The sequence below is a fragment of the Myotis yumanensis genome, unplaced genomic scaffold (assembly GCF_028538775.1).
Source record: "Myotis yumanensis isolate MYYU_CA2020_CCGP unplaced genomic scaffold, mMyoYum1.0.hap1 SCAF_8, whole genome shotgun sequence".
Lineage (NCBI taxonomy): Eukaryota > Metazoa > Chordata > Mammalia > Chiroptera > Vespertilionidae > Myotis > Myotis yumanensis.
In genome coordinates, this window is record NW_027223759.1 from 34,012,620 (window position 1) to 34,036,809 (window position 24,190).

The window sequence follows — 24,190 nt, forward strand, 5'->3', positions numbered from 1 at the left end:
GATAGCCATTCTGACATGTGTGAGGTGATACCGCATTGTCATTTTGATTTGCATCTCTCATGCAGAGGAATTCCAAACTCGGATGATTAGTGACTTTGAGCATTTTTTAATATGTCTCTTGGCTTTCTGTATGTCCACTTTGGAGAAGTGTCTATTTAGGTCCTTTGCCCATTTTTTAATTGGATTGTTTGTCTTCCTTTTGTTAAGTTCTATGAGTTCCCTACATATTTTGGAGATTAACCCCTTATCAGATGTATCATTGGCAAATATGTTCTCCCATGCAGTGGGCTTTCTTGTTGTTTTGTTGATGGTTTCCTTTGCAGTGCAGAAGCTTTTTCTTTTGATGTAGTCCCATTTGTTTATCTTCTCCTTAGTTTCCATTGTCCTAAGAGATGTATCAGTAAACATATTGCTACAAGAGATGTCCAAGAAAAAAAAATCCTGTTATAAAGTAACCACGCAGGCAAAGTTTATTCATGGTCAGGGCAGTTTCACCAAAACAATAAATCCCAGTGTTCTCAACACCGAGTGCCTGCAGTCTCCTCGGGGACTTGGTTCTGATTAGAGCACAAATTGCTCTCGCAGCTACCATTTCCTACTGCTTCCTCAGTTTCCCTAAAACTCAACAATGTGAGAGACAGGGTGAAGTTGGGGCATCTTTAATTGTACACCTCTCTGCCCAGTCGTGTATGGTCCAGATGTGCCCAGATGTGTGAGTGGAGTCTGCTCTCAACTTATCTATTAGAAAGGGAAGCAACAACGGGGTGGATCTCTGTGTTTGAACACGGGCTGATATCACCAGCACACTCCCAAAAAATGCTTTCCTGTGCTCAGATAGGCAAGCAAAAAAGCCCTTCTCCCTGCCTTGTGTTGCTGCCCTCACTGCCTCAGAATATTCAAAGGGCCTTTCTCATAGCCTCCACCTAAAACTTCCCTTCTTCTAGATCACCTTGCTTCTAGAGAATTCTGTTAGTGGATTTGTTCCACATTTGTCCGTTTTATACTCTGGTTCTGTTGTTAGCCTTAATGATCTTCTTATAGGTCCAAATATAAAATATATAGGCAACAATATCAAAACCAATAATTGCATTCTACAGTAAGATGCATGGCCACATGTCGCCAGGATGGAAGAGCTCTATGGAGTCGTGCAAACTTTTGGAATTGACTGAAAGCCATCTATTTGTATGTCCTATGCCTTGCTCACATGTCCATCTGTACACTATGCACTTAGGCACGCATTGCATACCAACTTTTCCAAGACGATTAAAGTGCAAGGGTCAAAAAGAACTCAGGATCCTAAGGGCTGGTCTCATGACAAAGTTCCAAGATCTGGCTCCTTCTTGAATTGCTGCCAGGCCCTCATCGAGTCTGGGCTGGAAGTACCCAGGAAGAAGGTGCAACTGGTCTAGCGTGCCGTACGTGGGCCACCCCAGTCATCCTGGCATCTGAGATGGATCTGGATTCAGAGCAAATAGGGATCTATTGAAACCTTGTGGTGACACTCCCTGTGCCCTGGCCAGATGTCTGGGCACCAGCCTCCAGCTGCTGTGATGTTGGCTGCTAAGGACTCACTGCTGCCCTTTCCCAGAGAAGTGTCCTTGGGACAATGACAGCTTCCTGGCCCAGAAGGTCACACGCACACACAAGGCAGGCAGAGGCTGATTCCTAAGTACAAGAAAAGGCCAAACCCCTTGCCCACAGTGGGACCAACTCTGGTGTGGTTCCGATTCACATTCCAGCGCTCCCCGCGGGAGTAGCAGAAGCCAGGCTCCAGCCAAGACCACATCCTTGCTCGGCCTTGTGCTGCTGCCGTCACTGCCTCTCCGCTGACAGTGCTCCCTCAATAAACCCCTTTCACATGAGTTCCCTCTCAGGCTCTGCTTGAGAAAACCTTCATCTTTCCACAGATCACTGTGCCCATACAGCATCTCCCATATAGACAGTCAAACTCCCCCCAGATTGGCAGGGACATTGACAATATTCAGACCTTCAAGATGACTGGAACAGCCACTGTCCCTCCACCCTCTGCCCTGCAGTGGAATTATCATCAACATTCACCAAACCCAGGAATAGGCTACTGAGACTGGTAGAGCAGGAAAAGAAACACTTCATATATAAATGGTAGCTTTAAAAATGCATTCAGATATTAATAATGCAATGATATTTATTTATTTGAAAGCATAGAATGTGAGGAAGCTGAAAATACATTCTACAAGAAAATGTGCCAATCCACAGAGATCCAGGGCTCCAAGGTACCACTTGAGTTCATGACCATTGTGTAATATTCTAATGTGTGAAAGTTTGAATTTCATCACTGGCTACAAATGCTATAAATGTATTCCTCGAAGTGACAGGCTCGCTTCATTGTCAGCAATACTCTGTGAAATAGCTATGTCCACATAGCCATAGTTTGTCAGTTTTTCTTTCAAGTAAATATGATGTTCTATGAGGGGGGAAAAAGAGATTCGTTCAGCTCACAACTCAAACACACGAGTGTTCTTCGAAGTACCCTGCCTTTATATTTCAGTATGCTAATGTGCTGTAGGTGTAATTCTCACTTTGCCACTTGGAATATTCAAAGGACAGCCCTCAAGGATCAAGACTGAGTAAAGTGACCATCTGCACGGCGGCAACGATGGCAAAACAAGGTCCCTGGTGGAGTTTGAGGTCACGGCTTAGATTCCTGCGGAGGTGTTGGCAGGTTGTTCTTACCCATCAGGGAAAACGTCAACACAGTGGGAAAGGCAAAATGTATTTTGGTGGGTCTTTTTAAATTAGTATTTTTATTGCAGAAAACTTTCAGGTTTATAGAAACATTATTAGTACAGAGAGTTCTCATGGGCTCCATACCCATTTGCCTTCATTATTATCATCTTGCATGTGGTACATTTGTGACAATGAAGGAACCAACACTGAAACGTGATTATTAAACAAAGTCCACACTGTATACAGATGTCCTTAGGTGTCACCTGATGTCTTTTTCTGTTCAGGAGCCCATCCCAGACACCACAATGCATTCAGTCACCATGTCTTATGCTTGACTGTGTCAGTTTCTCAGACTTTCCATGTGTGTGTGTGTTTTCTTAATTGATATTTAGAGAGAGAGAGGAAGGGAGAGGGAGAGACAGAGAGAAACAATGATGTGAAAGAGACACATCAATTGGTTGCTTCCTGCATGCGCCCTGACCAGGGCTAGGAATTGAGCCTGCACCAAGATATGCGTCTCAGACAGGATCGAAGCTGGGACCCTTCAATCTGCAGGCCAAAGCTCTATCCCAGTGATGGCGAACCTTTTGAGCTCGGCGTGTCAGCATTTTGAAAAACCCTAACTTAACTCTGGTGCAGTGTCACATATAGAAATTTTTTGATATTTGCAACCATAGTAAAACAAAGACTTATATTTTTGATATTTATTTTATATATTTAAATGCCATCTAACAAAGAAAAATCAACCAAAAAAATGAGTTCGCGTGTCACCTCTGACACGCGTGTCATAGGTTCGCCATCACTGCTCTATCCACTGAGCCAAACCAGCTAGGGCTGGGGTCTCGTTTATAAGGACAGTGATCCTATTCATGAGGGTTCTGCCCTCATGACCTGGTCACCCCCTAAAGACCCCACCTCTAAATACTATCACTTTGGGGATTAGGATTCAACATAGGAATTTGGGAGGGACAAAAACATTCAGCCTGTATCAGTAGTATCACTAGTTAACTGCCCCATCTGGACAGTGAGAGGCGGGATCCAGTACATAGATGTTCCATCCTGCCCACAACCTGACACTGACTCCCGCTCATGTTTCACGTGGCCTCTTGGAAGGTTTCATGGTGTGGAGCGCCCGGTCTCCTATAGCACATGAGCTTAACCACACATCTAACACTGGCTGCCTCTCCTCTGCTGAAACACTCTCCCCAGCCCGTCGTCTGTCCTTGGCAGCACTTCCCAGTGGCAGTGCTAATGCATAGGGTTTGTCTGGGGCTCCTCTCCCTGAGGAGCTCAAGCTAATACTGCAGCCGCTGTGATGGGGGCAGCCCACTGCGCTGCTGCCGCTGGTGGGAGGTGGGGCATTCAGACGCATATGCCTTGTCCTGGGTCACACACATCACCCAGAATCCTTGGGGTGTGGGGGTTCCCCGAGCTGGCTCCGAGTGTCCTCCTAGAAGTGACTTCTTTTCATGGGCTCCCTTGGCAAAGCCTTGCACACATTTTAACTCCATTAACTTCATCCATTAGTTGAGTCACACTTCAATGTGCGGTGGTAGAGAGTCGGTATAAGGGCTTTTGTCTCAGATTCTCCAGGAAACAGCTTCCATGCCTACACACATTTTGCCCGCGGGGAGTCATCGCCTGGGACAGCCAGTGATCGTGACAAAGTGGAACCAGATGTCCAGGGAGTTTCCATCTGGGAAAACTCTCAGAGGTCTGACTTTCAAACTCTGTTTTTCATAAGGAAATGCAATTTTTGAAATAAAATTTTATAAAGAAAATATATAAAACAGGTCCAGGAGGAGTAATTCTGATTAGGAAGCAGAGAAGCATCCCCCAGCCCCTCTCCCAAGGTATGATTATTGAGTTTAAAGCACCTGACCCACCCCTCTGATGACTATGGTCTTCTCCATAAAGGCCACTGGAGCAGGAATGTCACTGGAGCAGCTGGCCCCTGGGTGCAAATTGGGATGGGCCACGGGGAGTCAGAGTGCCTCCCGGCCAGGCCTCTCCCCAGGGGAAAGCCCTATCTGTGGCACAGCCTCCCTCCAAACGCATGACCTCTGGATGCCTGAAGTCACAGGGATCAGAGGCAGAAAGGGTCTGCATCATTTTGGATTCTTTGGTTATAAGCAACAGAAATGGACTGACTAGCTCAATCCAAAAAGAAATTTATCAGACAGATACAGGGTGGCTCACAAAATTGGAAAATAGCTAAAGCATCAGGCTCAGAAGGGGAGCCGGAGAAGTTCTAAACACCGACATAATGGACAGTGTGGTCTGGTGTGCACACAGGTGAACAGGTCCCATGTGGAAGACGTGCTGCCTCCAGAGAAACCCGAAGATTCTTGGATAGCCAGTCGACTGCCAACTACAGGACCCACAGGTGACTGGACTTATTGCTAACAAGGTCACCAGAAAACTCAAGCGTCTAGTCCCCCCACTTGTTGCTCTGTCTGTCTCCACAATGCCTCAGCCTCATAGGTAGCACCTAGATCATTCGGCAGTCAGGTATGATAAACTATCCTGGCCGAGATCCATATAGCTTCCAGCTCTGACGTTGGCCATGTGACCTGCTCTGGAGTCTCCTGCAGCTTGGACACTCCTCAACTCTTCGCTCCTGTCATGTAGCTGTCTCTCCCAGCTGTTCCTGTCCCACCAGCTCTGCCCCCGGTCCCCCCCCCCCCCCCCCCCCGGCCACCACCACCACAGCTCTTACTCTGCACCCACTGTCTCAGGAGGGAAACGCTTCTCCTCTCACAAGGGCCCCACTGATTTCCAATTTCCTGTTGAGCTCCAAGGCTGTCATTTCAGGCCCCATTTTGGGTGGGCTCACCTGGCTATCATCTCATACGTTGAGAAAATCAAGAACAAAAAAAAGAGTGAGTAGGTTGTGTGGCCAGGCACTAGGGGGCATGAGCAAAGGACCAAAGTCCCATCCAAGTGAAGAGTACAGCCAGGACGTGGGGGCCTGAGTCTGGTGTTGGAGCAAGATGGTGGGTCAGACTGCAGCAGGACCATCATCCACATCCCACAGAGGTAGACATACTGAGTGAGCATCAAGGTGTGAGTCCAGGCTGACGCCTTGCCTGGGGGCTTGGACAGGCAGAGCCTCACTGTGAGGGAGCTTCCCGCCTGCCTCAGCGCCAGTGTCACTCACTGGAGAACCAAGGACGTCTCGCTCAGCTGTTCCTCTGGGGACCCTCTTGTTTAGGTTGCCACCCTCCATCTTAGCCAAAGTCACTTTTCTTCATGGCCAGGCAGTTAGGTTGTCATGGAAACCTTTTATTTGATGCCTAAGGAATAACAGTGCTTCAGAAACATCTTCCTTCTCTCTCACTTTGGGTCAAAGATCCTTATTTAAGACAACATGGCTGAGAAGGCTCGGCTGTCACCATGCAGCTCAGAGGAGCTGTGATAGATGATGCAAAGGTTGGAAATGATGCCAAAGAAACAAACATGGGTCAGCTCGTGAACATTCTGGAAAATGAAGCCAAGGAGTTTGTCTCTTTTCACTGGTGCTGAAAAATGAGAAATCAGTAAATATTTGTTGAATGGATAAATGAGATGTATTCGAACTAAAATGTAGGTAATATTAGTGACAAGAGTGACACGGTGGATACTACAGGCCAGCACTCTGGTTCTGAAACAATTGTTAACACCTGGAAATGGGAGGGAGGCCAGGACTGGGGCAAGTGCAAACGGAGCTGAAGGGAGGGGTAAGGTGGACAGACCTTTAAGTGGAATTGAAAATTGACTGTGGGGAAGTGAGAGGAGCAATCAAGGAGACCTCCGACGTCATGGGGCTAACAGAGTGTGACAGTTTCAACAGCAAGGGAGACTTGAGGAGAGAGATGGATTTGGAAGATAATACATTCGGTTCAGTCATGAATGTGCCATATGGAAGTGTCAGGGCACACCAAGAGCTCAGGAGAGAGAGAGACTGTGTCAGAAGGGCACATGGGAGGAAAGTGAGCAGGAGTTGCAGAGCTTTCACCATGCCTGTCCCATGAGTCCACCATATCCTGACCTCGGCTGCCCCACTGCCTCTGTCCTATCTGTCCCATTGTGCAGTTGGCTGACTTGAGCTGTGAGCCCACCCCAAGAAAGAGTGCCGAGCCCAGCTTCCTCCCAACACCCTCCCCTGAAGCAGAGTTTGACTCAGAACTTCTGTGCAAAAATTTTATGTGAGATGAGATCTCAGCGAATAGAGTGAAGGACCAGGAAGAGCAAAGGAAGGAGAATAAGCCAAGTAGATGTGGAGCTCATTTTAGAGGTCACTGCTGTGGGCAACTGGTGCTCAGCCCATCCTGGACCTTAGCAAGCAGAATGCCCTTAGAATTGAACCCTCAAGGGTGAAAAAATAAATCATTTGTTTACCAACCCCCATGCCATAGTGGGCATCCCCAAGGGGGTATATCACCACTCCTACGCTTCTAGGCTGCCTTTGTATGTGTGCCACGTGGGAACCAGCCACATCTGCGGCGCTGGAGAAACTCCAAGGCAGAAAGTGAAGGATGTGGGCTCATGCTGGAAGCCAAAGATGTCTGCTAAATGTGAGTAGAAGACCCACAGAGCTGCCCACCACAGTCACAGCTGGAATCTGTAGGAGGGGCCTGGAGGCATCTGAGACACGAACCCCTTTTACTCCTCAGATCCACTCCTGCCCTACATTACATCCCACCCAACCAAGATCAAGATTTTAAGACTCAACAGACACGTTCGTGGAGCCAGGTACTGCCCCACTGTTTCAGTTGACCCAGAGACCTTCATCACCTCCCTCCTTCACCATCCTTCCCAGATCCCTCTCTCTCTACCTAACACTTCAGCTGGTCTAGGTTGGTTGCCTTATCAGACAGCCTAGACCAGGGGTGAGCAACCTTTTTGTGAGTGTGTGCCAAAACCAGCAAAATCTCTGACTCAAAATTCTTCTGCGTGCCAACCCTAATTTTTTGAGAACATGTTATGCCTACTTGATATCTCTTAAGGTGTACGTATGTGAAGAACCTTGAAGAAATGATAAAATTCATTCGAGCGACAAAAACACAGTATATGATGATGAAAAATACATTTATTTTTTAATGTATACATGTACTCTGATAGTCCGACAGAAAACTTTATGACTCCATTTGATATTATCAGTGGGACTTTTGCTGCTACATCACTGATGACAGAGATTTTACATCAGGTTTATATTTCATGACCTTCAGAGATATGCACGAGCTACTACTTTCATCCGTCAGACTACTCCTATTACGAGACTTAATAAAATTCATCACTGAAAACAAAGATTCACAAGAGTATGTGGATGAAAACATGGAGAGTAATGCTGTTGCAAAGTTTTTTAAACAGAAAAAATTTTCTGGAATGGCATTCCAAGTCCTCAATAGTTTGTTTTCAACACTATTGAAATTGCTCTTCCCCTCTCTTGTCAATCCATGTCTATGGTCTTTAAGATAACTTGTTATGTAAAATTATTTATTTATCTAAGATGCACCTACACTGAATTTATCTGAAAAATAAAAAAGTCGATATTAAGAAAAAAATTGTAAATGGAAGATTATAAGAGAGGGTTTCGCATGCCAGCAAAAGTTACTGGCGTGCCACGTTTGGCACGTGTGCCAGGGGTTGCCCACCCCTGGCCTAGACCTTCACCTCTGAAGGGTGTGAACACTTGGCTCCCTTGCCTCTGGCAGGCCATGGTGGCTGCAATTGCCTGTTACTGACATCACTGGCTTAACAGTACCAGGAAAGGTTCCAGTGAGTCCTGTGAGCTCCAGAGGCCCTTCTCTTCCAGGAGCCACCCTGGCTCCTGTTGACAAGAGTCAGTGACCCCTCCTTACTTGCTTGCTGACCAACTGCCATGACTGGTCCAAAATGAACACGCTGTACTCACAGCTTTGAGCCAGTGAATTCTGTGTCCCTGGGGGAAATAAATTCCAGGCCTGCAAATTATGGCCTATTTTCCAGCAGAGCCTGAGAGTGGGAAGTGAAAATCCCACAGTGGATCACTGGGGGTTACAGTGTGAGAGGCCACCCCACTTCCACCCCTTGTTGACCACACTTGTATGTTCTAGCTGATGGGGACCATGCACCAACTGTGAGCGTAGTCCATATGTTACAACCTGGGCACGACACTTCCCACAAAACAGAAGACCTGTGCCTCTCATCTGTTGAGCCAGATAAATATGTGACATGGTATTGTGCTATATGGTAAGGTCTTTTGGTCTGAAGCAATGTTTTGTGATATTGTGTGCCAAAGGAATTGTATGTAGTTGTCAAAGGAATCCTATGTGGTGGAGGAAAACTATATCCAGACCAGGTGCTCATCTCAGCAAAGATGAATCACTGCCCTTCCAGGTGCAGGGATATGATGGAGTCAAGACCTGCAGGTGCCTGGCTCTTGTCCTGTGGGGATAGTGCCAGATGGAGGGCTCAGCATGGAGTCCTGCTGCTGACAGTCTAGACAGTCATTGGTGGTGGCAGCATAGATAAGCCTGGTAAGAGTGAACTGACGGGATTGGGCCCATGAAAGGCCTCCAACTTTACCCCCGAATGACACTGAGGGCAAAGGAATCTGCATGTCAGTACTGTGCTCTAGTAGATAAAGCTGCTTCCCAAGGATACAGCTTCACATCAACAATGAACTGGACAGATGGCAAATGGTGGGAACCAGGGTTCTCATGTTGGAGAAGGAATTCACAGATAAACAGGGAATGGAGGTGGCAATGATTCATGTGGGAATAGATTTGCATTGGAGACATCGGTATGGAGACTCATGTTTAGTTTAATATAGACACAAATGTTTACATACAGAATTATTTACTGGTATGTATGTATACACGGGTTACCATACACATGTGTACTTTTTTGCTCTGTTGACTGAGAGGGCCTAAAAGTCATAACAGCCGGAAGCAACGAGCACAGCTAGTTCTCAGGTCTTATTTTATGAGACCATTTTCCAAAAAAAAGAACCAGGACTCCTTGGAGAAATGGCTGGCTCTCAGGCGGACAGGAAATGAACAAGATAAGCCTTAGTGTCTTATTTTGCCAGAAATAAGGAAGTGATCAGACATGGAGGGAAACCACACCGACAGGCGTGTATTGAAGGGGCTCAGGAGCCAAGCAAAAGGGCTGGAACAATAAGAGCAAAAAGTCAGGTGGTACTGTGTTATGGCCCAAAGTATAAAATACATACCCATGATTCACCATGATATAAACTGGACAATTAACAAATGGGTTAAAAGCGAGACAAATCTCCCCTTCAAATAATTTACGAAGATAATTTCAAATAATTTACGAAGATATCCTGCCCTCTGGGAGGTGGACATGACTCCCCACTCCTTAAGTCTGGGCTGCACATCGTCACTTCCTCCACAAGAAGGGATGTGCAGGGACAAAGAGTAGCTCTACCGTGGATATTCTTCAGCCAGGTGATAAGGTCATCAGCAGTCATAAGTCACACTGATAGTATGTATTCTTGATACAAAGTGATGAGAATGGCCCCTCTCCTTCTGTGGTCTTCCTCTTAACCCAAAATCCCAGTCTTTTTATAAGAAAACATCAGACGAATTCCAATAGTGCAACATCTTTCAGGATACCTACCCAGGCCTCCCCAAAACTGTCAAGGTCACCAAAAACCAGGAACGTATAAGACACTGTTGCTGCCAAGAGATGTGATAATTAAGTGTAATGGCACCTGGGTGGGCTCCTAGAACAGGAAAAGAATATTAGGTATAAAAACAAACAAACAAACAAACAAAAACAGAGGAAATCTGCAAAAAGGTATAGACTTTATAATGCACCAATATCAGTTTATTAATTATAAAAATCCACCATAAGTCTGTAAGATGATAATAGTAAAAGAAACTAACTAGGTGTTGAAGGTATGGGAACTTTGTGTGCAATTTTTAATAAATATAAGCTGTTCTGATGAGTAAAGTCCATTATTTAAAAATGAATTGTTGTTACACAAAACAACGTGGATGGATCTCAAATACATTATGTTAAGTGAAAGAATCTAGACTCAGAACGTCACAGACGCTAAGCTGCAGGTCCACGGCTTCCCCACCGGACTGAGCCTGGCTGGAGAAGTGACGCTCTGAGTCCCCAAACACACAGGTGGGCGGAAATGCTTGCTGAATGGCGGCGTTTGCAAAGTATGGCTCTCAGGGAAAAGCAAGCCGGCCCTACGGAGAAGTCACGCAGTGTTTGATCAAAGGGTGGGGTTGAACATGACTTACTGGTTTTCGAGAGGAAAAACACACACACGCCAACATCAGTCAATGTTGCTAAGGCACCGAATTTCTATTTTAAAATTTCGTGTGGAGCCAAGTATGAGTTTCACCTCCATGAAACAAAAGGAAGCTTATATATCTTAGATTCGGCATATCATGCAAGTTCTCAGTTAATAAACCTGTAAGCGTAACAGCCTGCAGGAGGTAGGACAATGGAAGTGGGTCAGGTGGGCACAAGCAGGGTCCTGGCAGCACTGCGCCCGTTTCCAGAAGCTGATCTATTCTTTCCTGGCTTTGCTCTCACTAACTAGTTCTGTCCTTGATGCTTGTAACCCTGCCTGTGCCTCTGCCTCCAAACCCCGCCTCTGAGCCTGGCACAGACCCCCCGCCCTGTGCCCCATACCCAGAGAACCCCCAGGATAGCTCTTGTCACTTCTCAGATCTCTCTTCTTCCCAGTGGATAGTGAGCCCCGTGGGACACAGCCCAGCGACCAGCAACATGTGATTTTTGAATGAACAAATGAATGAATGTAGTGAATGAATGAATGAAAGATAAATGAGTTAGTTCTGGATCACCCTTTTCCCTCAGATGCCCTGGATGTCCATCCCAAATTCTCCCTTCTCCTGAAGCCATTCAGACTTTGGAATCCTGACACTGTCCCCCCAATGAGAAGCAGAGCCTAAAAGCATCATTCTGAAATCAGCCACCCCAGCTGCACTCCTTCCCCACCACTTCTTAACCCCTGTAATCTCGGTTCAAACTCAGTTTTCCCATCTATAAACCTGACATATGAAGAGGACTAACCTCATGAGGCCATGGTACCCAAAGTATGTGCCAAGGATGTCACTGCAAACTCACAAAGGCACCAAGGGACACTTCAACTTCTCAAGGAATCATGGAGATGCCTGCCAGATACACAAGGACTCTCGGTGAACCCTCGATGGATGGTCCTGAGTGGCGTAGACCCAACAACAGGTAATGGGTTGGTGTTTCTCTTGTTCTAGGGGCCCTGGGACAACTTCTGAGAAAGGTTGGGGATCCATGTCCCAGCGTTACTGTGAGAACTTAATGACAAACTACAGGACACATTTGCTACTTGCTCAGTGACCCACAACATTAGTTAGGATCCTTAATTACCCCCATTCTCTGGACAAACTTCATCATGGGATTCTACTGGTCTGTAAATCATCATTTAAATGATGATCAAATTAAAATTTAAGCAACCAAATTATAAATAATAATTCAACTTTCCTTATTTTCCCCAATTGCAAATTAGAATGACAGAAGAGTTTAAGAAAAAATATCTACGTGGGAATGGGCAGGCAGAAGAACTCCTCAGGGCGTTTCTTCTAGGAAATAAAACCCACAGCACCACCCAGACTTCCCGGGGCACAGACCACAGAGGAGAGTCACTCGTCCCTGAGCCCGCTACACTGGAAATGCACACCAGAAATAGCCTCAGTCCAATGAGAGAAACTCTCTGGACATAGATCATTCCAGACAGGAATTTGAATAACTCGCTGATTGTTATTAACCCAAATGTCAAGTGCTCTGCTTCTAAAACACTAAATGTCTTAGAAACTGTTTATTCCATTACCTTTTTTAAAAAAATGGATGTCTTGTTTGTTTGTTTCCAAGGTATCCACCATTACGTTCACTGCTGTTTTTAAATCAAATGCTGTGACTTGGTCAGTGATTAATAATATATAAATGGTATGGGCTTTACAAAAAGATGCTCAAGAATCACTACAGCCAGAAATTAGGTCTTGGTTCAAAGGCACAAACACCAAACAAGACATGCTGGTTTTTTCTTCCCAAAAATGTCAAACCAAGTGCATTGTCGAGTCTATTCTTTTAAAATGGAAAGACTAAGCACATTCAGTTATCCTGGAGTCCTGCCTATGGTCCGAGCCCCTGAGGAGCGCAGGCAGGCGTGGGCGGAGCCGGCCACTCACTTTCCCTGCAGGCTGTGCTGCCTTGGTGTGCTGGCTGCTGTGTCTCTTTTGTTAACTGGGAGGAGACCCTTTCTTTTCACAGGCAAGCAACTCTTGCACCGGGAATACCAATTGTGGGAGATAAAAGCCTTAGATTCAGCCCTAGCCAGTTTGGCTCAGTGGATAGAGTGTCAGCCTGCGGACCAAAGGGTCCCAGTTCGATTCTGGTCGAAGGCACATGCCTGAGTTGCGGGCTGGATCCCCAGTAGAGGGCATGCAGGAAGCAGTCAATCAATGATTATCTCTCATCATTGATGTTTCTCTCTCCCTCTCCCTTCCTCTCTGAAATCAATAAAAATAATTTTTTTAAAAAATTAAGAAACACCAACCTCAGATTCAGTTTGAATCTAAATTGACCTTAAATGGTTAGCTTGTGTTGTAAACACTCAAATATTTCCAAACAGCAGATTCTTCTATGATAAACTGTAAATGTGAGGAGCATGCAGACTTCAGAGATCCAAAAACCTCCACTCCAGCCTGATGGTTCTATGTTATTCATCATCAGGTAAGCCCAGACGTCTTGAGCCCATACAGTCACAAATACATACTAAGGGTTGGAGCACGCTGTTATCTGGGATTTCAGTGCTAGAACCAGTTCTGAAATCATTGCCTCTGAAAAAAAAAACACTGGAAGTTGTGCAGTCACGCAGGGAGCTCGTGTACCTTTGCTTTATGACTTGTGTCATCAGAACGTAGTGATGTTGAGGGTGGGTGTCATGCCCTCCTTTCTTACTTACTGCCGTGTGTCCAATGTGAATGCTCCATAAACAGTGGTGAGATCAATAGTGTTGGGAAGCAGGTTCCAAGATCATCCATTCAGGCCTGTATGCATCGCTTCATTTAACATTCACAACACTCTACAGGAAGTTAACACCATCTCCGTTTTGCAAATGATAAAGCTAAGATTCAAGAAGGCAGTGCGACCACCCTAGATCACCCAGCCAGCAAGCACCAAGCACAGGCCCGGAGCTTGCCACATGCTCGAAGCTGGAGAGAGCTCTGTGGGCATGAACAGAACCATCCCTGCGGGACCACACATCTCCTGGTTCCACGGGGACTAGTATTTCCCATGAGTTAGGGTCTAGAGCTTGTGGAAAGCCATAGGCGGAGGCAGAGAAAAGGGGGTAGGAATATGGCGAGGAGGCTGGTGGGAGGGCAGCCTCTCCCCACGTGACTGGGAATCGGGAGACACATCTCCCCAACCACCTTGTTCATAACCTGTTTCTTTTTTGGAAAATGGCAGGATCTGGCTAGATTGTGAGGGGTTCCCAGGGCTGGGGTCTCACCATCTCCTAAGAAGATTGGCACACTCCCACAATGCACTCTGAGGGGCCCGGGAATGAGGCACAGCAGGGTCTCCCAGCAAACTCTCCAAATCCCACGGGAACTGTGCTTGCCCCCGTGGGAATGGCAAAGCTCTCACCTGCCCCTTCCCCCAACAGTGGACCCACACCTGAGGGCCAGCTTCCCTCCGTCCCCAATCCCGACCCACACGGAGCCTTCTGCCAGTGGACCTCCAACGCCTTGATCACACACTGCCCTTTCCGCTTTTCACAGACCACCTCGGGGAATAATGTCCTTTAAAAACGTGGCCATCTTTGTCCTGCGGGTCGGAGTAAGGGAACGTGGTGTTGTGCACATCTCACAAGCTGCCCATACCATTGGCAAGAGGAGTCCGTCGTTTATTGCTGCCATGGTCTTTCCAGGGTGGAGTTCTTGACCAGGAATTTGGGAGCAAACATCAGGTATTACCATTCCCGAGGTCGAAGGAATCCTAGCCCCTCTCATTGCCAGTGTGGACACGGCCCAGAGCAGGCAGGCAGCTCCTGCACGGTGAGTTCACCAGGGGGAAATTCATATTTTCCTCCTGGCACACCACACCCTCGTCTTCCCAGAAAAATCCCAGACGCACTGGGAAGAATGACAAGGCTGCAGAAGGCACGTGGATGTGAACTTTCTGGCCATCACCGGGAGGTGCTGTCCTCATTCGTTTCAGTTCACTCGCCTGGCACGCGGTCTGTCCCCAGCTCGGGAATAGGCACAGCACACGGATCCATGTTTTCTGCTTCTGATTCGCAAAGCAGATGAGAAAGGGGCTGTGAGTTGATCGGAGGGTACAGACAGGACCTGGGGCAGTTCAGGCCCATGAATTCAACAAACACAGCTCCCTTAAAAAAATAAAATTAAAATTAAAAAAACAGTGACAGATAATATTTTATTTAGCAGGTGGGAGAAAGTAACACCAGCTTCCCTGGGAGAAAACTCCCAAAAATCCAAATCAGGTCTGTGCCGGCCTGGCTGCCCGTGAGGGGAGCTCCCACCCTGGCGGTCCCGACAGCGGCCTCAGAGGAGTGCAGGAGTGCAGGGACTTCCCAGTTCATATCCGGTACAGCTGTGCGGGCTTTGCTCTCAACTGCCATCCACCAAGAAATTAAAAGGCAATTTTCCTTTGAAGCCCTGGGCTTTTTTCTTCATTTAAGATTGCAGCTGGGGGTCAGAAAAGGAGACACGAGGATTTCACAAACACGCGCGCATCCTCCACAGCCCATTGTCAATGGTAACGGCCCAGATGGCTGACCACTCGCCATGCTCAGACCTGCATGCTCTCAGGGGATGGGCGCAACGCGTGTTCCTGAAATGAAGGGATCGTATGCATCCCGCTGACGGATGCTGAGGAAAATGAAGCCTCGGACAGCCCTTCGACCGTACTTTGTGAAGCCAGTCTAGAGATCAGAGCGGAGCAAACACACGCAGGAACCACAAGCAGAGCCCGTGAGGAATGTTTCCCATGGCAGCCCTGTGAGCACCAACCATGTTGCCTATTCAAGAAGAACTGAATTTTGAATTTTCCAAACTTTCATTTTTTTTCTCCTCAAAAGATTATAGTCATGTGTCCATTACAGCTCAAGCAGGAGACAGAAACCATATAGCAATTTAGACAGGGAAAGCCAAGTTTAAAGAATTAAATAAAACAGGGGATTGGAGTAGCAAGGGATTGGCTAGGAAAGAATAAAAAGACCCCTGAGGAACATGGGGCCGGCAGGCAGAGGCCACTCTGTCCCTGGGGCTGAGGTCCAGCACTCAGGGAAGTCCCGGCCCCACCAGGGCTGAGAAGGCCCAGGTCTGTTGGAGAGGGCACAGTCCTGCCTCACGGGATAGCAGAGTGGTTGCTGTGCTGTGAACCAGTAGAACTTGCTGGAAACCAGCCTCTAGGACTGGCTGGAAAGTTGTTATGAGACCGTGTGCTGATAGAGGTACTGCTGTCAAACTCCGAGAGGGAGGGGCAGCGGGGGCGTGGTGGCTGCCGCAGCGCGTGAGCAGGCGCCAGGAGACTGTCCCCGCTGCAGAAGGCGCAGGACAACCCCGCGTGTTGCAGGAGCTGAGCTTCTGGGAAGCCACACACAGCAAGGGAGCCTGCCAAGAGGACACGCTAGACCCACCAAGGAAAGTCCCTTCCTCTGGCAATGTCTCCCCAGGGGTTCTACTCACAAACATTGTGATAAATGCGAGCAAGGGAAAGTATTTAAAGGGTCCAGAAAGGGTAGATTTGGAGCTGAGAGGCAACAAATTGGCTACTCGGTCCACCCCTTTGGCTACTCAGCTTTCATGGGCACCTTCTGCACAACTGTAACTACTGTGTAACCACAAAGCAAGTCGATATTTCCTCCTATGAAATACAGCTATACAGCTACGTGTCTCGTTCCCCAAAATGTGAAGGCATGCCATCCCAATGCTTGCATCAATTGTTGGCTATTTTAACCATTTCTCAAGTTCAGTCACAGTCTGAGTTTTTTGCATAAATTATCAAATTAATGTCCAACAACTTGTACATAAAATGAAAATGGGGAAGGGTGTTAAAAATGATTAACATAGCCTCGACCAGTGTTTCTCAGTGGTTAGAGTGTCAGCCCACATACCAAAGGGCCTCAGGTTCAATTCTTGGTCAGGGGCAAGTACCTGGGTTGCAAGTTCCATCCCCAGCGTGGTTGGGGTGCGTGTGGGAGGCAACCAATCGATGTGTCTCTCTCACATCAATTTCTCTCTCTCGCTCTCTTTCTCCCCACTCCCTTCTTTCCACTCTGTCTGTAAAATCAATGAAAAAAAATTTCCTCAGGTGAGGATTCACACACACACAAATAACATAAAAATAATCTATAATAATAAAAGCATAATATGCTAATTAGACCAGACAGTCGAACGACCTTCTGGACGTCCTTCTGGATGAAGCCGCCATGGTGGGGACTGAGGCAGAGGTGGTTAGGGGCAATCAGGCAGGCAGGCAAGCAGTTAGAGGCAATCAGACAGGCAGGCAGTGATTAGGGGCAATCAGGCAGGCAGGCAGAGTGGTTAGGGGTGATCAGGCAGGCAGGCAGAGGGGTTAGGGGTGATCAGGAAGGCATGCAGAGGGGTTAGGGGTGATCAGGCAGGCAGGCAGGTGAGCAGTTAGGAGCCAGCAGTCCTGGATTGGGAGAGGGTGCAGTCCAGGCTGAGGGAATCCCCAACTCCACCACCTCCCCCCATGCACAAATTTTTTGCACTGGGCCTCTAGTACTTACATAAAGAGCAAATAGAAAACATACAGAGTGCCTCAGTCCTGTTTCTGTCATTGGTCATGCAGTCTATCAATGTCCACAGCTTCTTTCTCCCACTAGCTCTGGAGAGGCTGTTCTGAGCTCTTTATGTGGTAGACAAGCTCAAGTCTTCGCTCCAAAGGGTATGAGTCCTCGGCCATCCTGTCTTTCCTTTGGTTTCTCTAGTTTTCCATTAAACTTTAACGTTAGTTAGTTCTTCCATGGAAGAACTAAGAGGCACTCAGAAGATCCCCTGGTTCCAGACTCATTCCTTGGAGCCCCCACGGGGGTTTCAGCAACCCCATCTACCAGTGACAATCAGAATCGAGAGCTCCTGCCAGGAGACTCACTCTTTTCGGTTGTGGTCCAGGGGCATCAGGACCTCACAATGCCCACATGCAAGTCTCTTCTTCCAGTTGAGTGGAGTCGTCGTCATGTCCCTGATGGAAGCTTTCTTACCTGGGAGCCTGAGACCTCCACGCCATCAGGACTCCAAGTGCCAGGATGTCAGCTTCCTTCTCGGACCCAGAATGGCTACCGTGGTCTCTGATTCGAAGTCCATAGGGACTCCCCTAAGACAGAGTCCTGCCTTTGCAAAATACTGATGTTGCTCTTTCAGGGATGCAAGCAGGACAGAAAATTCACAGGAAAGTGAATATGAAAATCACTCAAGAACACTTCAGATTCTGAATGTTGTTCACTGATGCTGATTTTTTTAAACTTCAAACTTGTGTTTTTCCCCCCTCACATCACCATCGCCTGTAAAAGGAAACGCTGAGGGAGCCTCTGTCCCAGGCTCTGTGCTTTGGTACCACGTTTGCCACCTTATTTTATCATCGTCATCCCACCTCGCGAACAAGCACCAGACTCCAAGTTTTGCAGAAAAAACAAAAGGCTCTCAGATTAACTTATTTCTGTAATCATAATTTATGTCGCAACTTGGAAAAAATCACATAAGTAAAGGCAAAGTAAGGTCAAATTTTAAAATATGGTTTAATAACTGCAGACTTCTGGGAACATTTTTATGAGTCTGGCCAGTGATCCTGACAACCATGGCTCCGAGTTGCCTTTGGTGGGAGTGGTGCTATCAGCCAGGATTTGGGTAAAGGGATGTGGGCTGGGCTCCCACAGCCACAGGGACCCTTGAGGAAAGGGGGGAACGTAACATGACCTCGCTGGGGGGAACTCCTTTGATGCCTGGGGACGTCATTTACTGATAAGTCTCCGAAGCCTGAGGATTCCCTGGGAAAAAGTGTTTCTCATTCTGTTTCCTGTAAGAAGTAAAGGAGGAGAAATTCAGGAAAAGAGGGAGGAGGGAGAGAGAAAGATGGCAGGCAAAAGAAGGGGGATTGCTACATGTGAGATATTTTCTGACGCGTTGCTAAGAATTCCCGTCTCTGAGAGATTGGATCACTTCCTAGGAGTGGTGGAGCCATAAGTTATAACCTCAAGCCCGTCAGAGGCCAAGACCCGTCTTCATCTGCCAGTGGCTTGCCCGGTGGGTTGGCAAGTTGGCTTCCCCGCCACATCCTGCTGTTGGTGTCGCATTTTACAGGGGACAATCCAGGGTTCTGCACAGTCAGCTCTTTCAGGACCACTTTCCATAAAACCAGTGGTTCTAAACCTTCCTAATGCCTCGACCCTTTCATACAGTTCCTCATGTTGTGGTGACCCCCAACCATAAAATTATTTTCGTTGCTACTTCATAACTGTAATGTTGCTACTGTTATGAATCGTAATGTAAATATCTGGTATGCAGGATGTATTTTCATTGTTACAAATTGAACATAATTAAAGCATATGTAATTATATATGTGTTTTCCGATGGTCTTAGGCGACCCCTGTGAAAGGGTCCTTCGACCCCCAAAGGGGTCGCGACCCACAGGTTGAGAACCGCTGCATGAAACGATTAAAAGTGAACATAAGGTGAAGTGGGGAGGCAAAAGGACAAGTGGCTTCTAGGCTAGCTCACTAAGGAATTTATGGTTTTGTACCCTGTGGGGTTTGATGGCAAAGCAAAAAGAGGAGGAAAACAACATGGGTGAAATCATGCGGTTCTTGACTTTTTCTAACTTATTTTGCTTGGCATGCTGTCCTCAGGGTCCATCCATGTTGTCACAAGTGGCGTATTTCATCTTTTCTGTGGCTGAGTAGTATTCCCTTGTGTGTATGCACCACTTCTTCTGTGTCCAATCATCTCTGGGTCATTCCCATGTCTCCCTGCACCCTGGCTTCCAGCCAGGCCGCCCACAGGGGCTGTTCTGCTGGAGGACATGCGTCCATACTGCTCAGTCCAGTTGACACTACTCATCCCACATCTTGTTAGACGTTTCTGTTGTATTTGGCATTGTTGATGGGATCCCTTCTCTTTCAAACTCTAGGGCTTTGATTTCCGAGCACCAATCTTGTGGTTTTCTCCCTTCTCTGACAAATCCTTCTAAATTCACTGTCTTCCACCTACTCCATAAACATTACTATTTCCCAAGTTTTCCCTCCAGAGTGACCTCAGCCACACTCACAGTTTTAGTAACTATCTATACTGGCAACTCCTCAAATCATATCTCACCTCTGATTTCAATTCAAACAAATATCCTACTAGCCTGCAGGACACTGAATGCATCGTCAGTCCCCAAACCCACTTCTCATCAATAAATGTCATCCCCATGCATCAAAGGAGTTCCCCGAGCGAGGACATTTTACACTCCTCACTCACACACGAAAAGGAGGAAGAAAACAACAGCTTATTTCAAAACACACGTGGAGAGACCCCACAGCAATGGGACTACAGGACAGAACGAGCGTGGTGGGCAGTGGCAGCCTCTCGCATGAGCCGGCCCTCGCTGATGAAGAGCTAGTCTCTGACACCCACCCTCAGTCTGGCCTTCAATGATAAACTGAACCCTTATGTTTTACAAAATAACAAAATCGGGCATCTACTCTGAGCAAGGACCTTCTGAAGCTGTGGTCACTCAGAGTCCTCAGGGATAAGTAATGGTTTACTTGCTCCCCGTTGGTGGATATGAGTATATACCGTGTTTAGGAGAGAACAAGGGGTGATAGCTGGGTCTCCAGGGGACACCACAGACCAGAGCAGTGTCAACAGCCTGTCTGTAGCCTCTCCCTTCTGGGATGAGCAGTCATGATGGGGGTGGGCTGGGCAGGAAGAGCCCAGAGGCCCTTCCATGGCCAAGAAGATGCAATACACCTGTTTCTCCAGCAGAGGTGACAGAACAACTCACTTTGCAGCGGTTCTCAACCTGTGGGTCGAGACCCCTTTGGCGGTCGAACGACCCTTTCACAGGGGTCGCCTAAGACCATCCTGCATATCAGATATTTACATTATGATTCATAACAGTAGCAACATTACAGTTAGGAAGTAGCAACAGAAATAATTTTATGGTTGGGTTACAACATGAGGAACTGTACTTAAAGGGCCAGAAGGTTGAGAACCACTGCTTTAGAGGTTACTCCTGCACATCTTGAATTGGAGAACAAGTCCAGCATTTGGAAGAACTATTGAGGACCCCAGCCTGTGATCACATACATTAAGTATGGCCAGCTTATGTTAAATTTTAAGATTATTCTCAATATTTCAGACCAAGCTACTTCTCAGACAGCTGGGCCTTCTTGCACGCAGCTCCAAATGTTCTGTACTCACAAAGATTCTCCCTGACACTGGGAATAAATATGGCTTCCTGGGAGCATTATTTATATCTGGACCCTCTCCAGTTATTACAAAATGCTGCGAACTATTATAACTTCTTCCTTTTTCTTATAACTTGGACTGTAAGTTCTTACCAGGATTCTATCACACTGACAGCAGTATTTCAGTTATATTTACATTTCTAAATATTTTTCTCTGTGCAGAACATATCATTTCTGCTGTGCTCAAGCAACACTCTTTAATGAACTTGCCATCATGTCTGGGTGATTTTTTCACTTAATTCATATACACATTTCCCAGCCACATCAGTTATTCAATTAAAATTAAAAGGGCAAGTCAGAGAAAGACAAGTGTCACATGATCTCATTTATATGTGGAATCTAATGAACAAAATAAACTGATGAACAAAATAGATCCAGAGACATGGAAGCATGTAACGGACTGAGTAATCACAGAGGGAAGGAATAAGGGGCAAGGAAGAGATTAACCAAAGAACTTATATGTATATATGCATAACCCATGGACACAGGATAGAGCAGTAGGCCTGGGGGTTGGGTGTGGAGTTGAAGGCATCAGTGTGTGTGTGTGGGGGGGGGGGGGGGTCATCTGTAATACTTTCAACAATAAAGATAATTTTTTTAATTAAAAATTAAATTTAAAGGGCCTCTTGAAATTTTCTTTCTTTATTATTTATTAAATTTTCCATGATACATCTCTTCCTTATATTGATCATAGATCTTATCCCTATTATTTGTTTCATGCTATCTTAATTTGAATTCATTTTGCACAAATATACTTGTTAAGGGAACATAGAATTTTTTTTTTTGCACATCACTTGACTTGCTCTAATTTTTCTTCTTGGAACTTATATTCTTGTTCTTTTATTTTTGCATTTAAAATAGGGCTCAAGAGAATATGTGAAATATCTTCTCATTCTCCTTTTTACTGCATGAGAAACAGTTTTTAAAAAACACAAAATGAAACATAAAAAGAGGGACATCAAAATGACCCCTAGAATCAAGGCTAGGTTGTAGAATTTGGGCTGCTTTTTATTTTCTCTTTCACGTTCTTTATTCTTCCAGTGTTCCTCAATGAATATTTATTACTAATAAAAATATTGTTAAAAATACTTTTTACCTCCACTTCTTTATAAAAGGAATGAAATGGCCTGGGAAAGGACACAGGCAGCATTTGCAAAACCACAGGAAACAAATTCTACTGTTCATACATTTACAGGTTTTCTTTTCATGCAATAAGTAATAGGTTGTTGTTCAGCCTCTAACTCATGAATCTCACTTTTAAGTGATATTCAGTCCTTATGCTTCATCGGCAATAAAATGATCAATCACTTTCTTTTGGAAGGTCCTTCAGACCCACAAGTGTGGTGGGAAAATATATACTTGATCCTCATGCACACGGGCAGGGTCTCTCACTCTTCAATCAACGGGCAGAAACGCCTGCAAGTTGCTTTATTCAGGAACAAATAGAAAGGTGAAACGGTTCTATTTCTGTCCCAAGTGACCTCAGGCAGTTTCTTTGGTAAAGAGTCTGTTTCTATGGAAAAGGTTTGCAGAGAACACTGGGGCTGCCCAGCTCAAACGTGGTGCCCTTTTTGGAATCGTTAGGAATGGATGATGGTGCGTTTGGATCAACTTCAAAGCATCGTCTGCCAAAGAAAATAACAGACGCTGTCATGTCGGGCAAGGCATTTGCCTCTTCTGGAAGTTTCCAGGCCTCCTCTCTTATTATCAAGACAACCCTTGACACCCTGATCCAGCTTCGGTGCAGCCGGCTGCCCTGTGAACAGGAACGCGGGGACCTCTTCACTGAGCGGTCACCCCGAAGCTGCCCCTTTAGTCAGGTCCCAGGACTCTGTGAAGACCCGGCTCTCCTCTCTAGTGTCTCTCCTGCCCCTTCCCCACTCCCCTCGGCCCCCCTGGGACCAATCCTCCCAGCTCCCAGAGGTCAGGTCTGCCTTCCTCTGCAGGCACAGTCTCCATTCCTGTCTCTCTTTCGCACTTGACTGCTCTGTCCCTCGTACTGGGTCCTTCCAGCTGGTTGTGGGGTCCCTCACCCACCAGACCGCTTGTTTGCATGAGCTCCTGAGAAGGCAGAGCTGGGGCTCTGGGGTTGGATCCTGGCTCAGTCCCTCAGTGGCCGCGGGGTCTTGGGGAAGTCCCTCAGCATCTCCGGGAAAGGGGATAGTGATGGGCCAGCCCCACAGAGTCACTGTGGGAACAAAGGTGAGGAAGCTCGGAGCACTGGGGCCTGAGAGCGCCCAAACCTGCGCCAGCTGGAAAGAACGAAGCAGCCAGCGTTTAGTGAGCATCTAGTTACGTTTCATGTAGTTCTAGTTCATTCCTATAAACATCCTCTGAAATGTGTGTGACCGACAGGGTAAACATAAGACTGAGGCTCAGCGAGTTCCAGTGACAAGAGCTAATGGGGTTGCAGATACACCTTGTTCCGGACTGTGCTCCTCTCTGCTTGTCTGTGCCCTTCCATTCAATCAGAGGACGACTCCAAGCACAGTGTCCCCCAGGCGCTCTGCTGGGTATAATTGGACACAATAACCATCGAGTCATTGGGTGCAATTACTATTATCCACTTGGCTAGTAAATAATCACAGCCAAGTAAAAAAATCCCAGTTACTGAATATGTAAATGCAGCCACGAGGAAGTACCCCTGGGGTGATAGTTGACAAGGTGAAGGGCAGTGGCCTCCTCTCGTCACAGCTCACCTTCCAAGGTTTCAGCTCCACGGTCCCAAAGTATTAAATAGAAAATTTCGGAAATAAGCAATTCATATGTTTTAAGCCGCTCACTGTTTAAAACATATGAACAACTGGGTATCAGACCAGTTGCCAGGAAGGGAAAGTGAGAGGCTGCATTTAGATAACTTTTATGACAGTATGTTGTTATAATTGTCCCATTTTATTATTAGTTATTGTTAATCTCTTCCTGTACCTAATTTATAAATTAGACTTTACCATAGGCATGTATGGAAAGGAAAAGTAT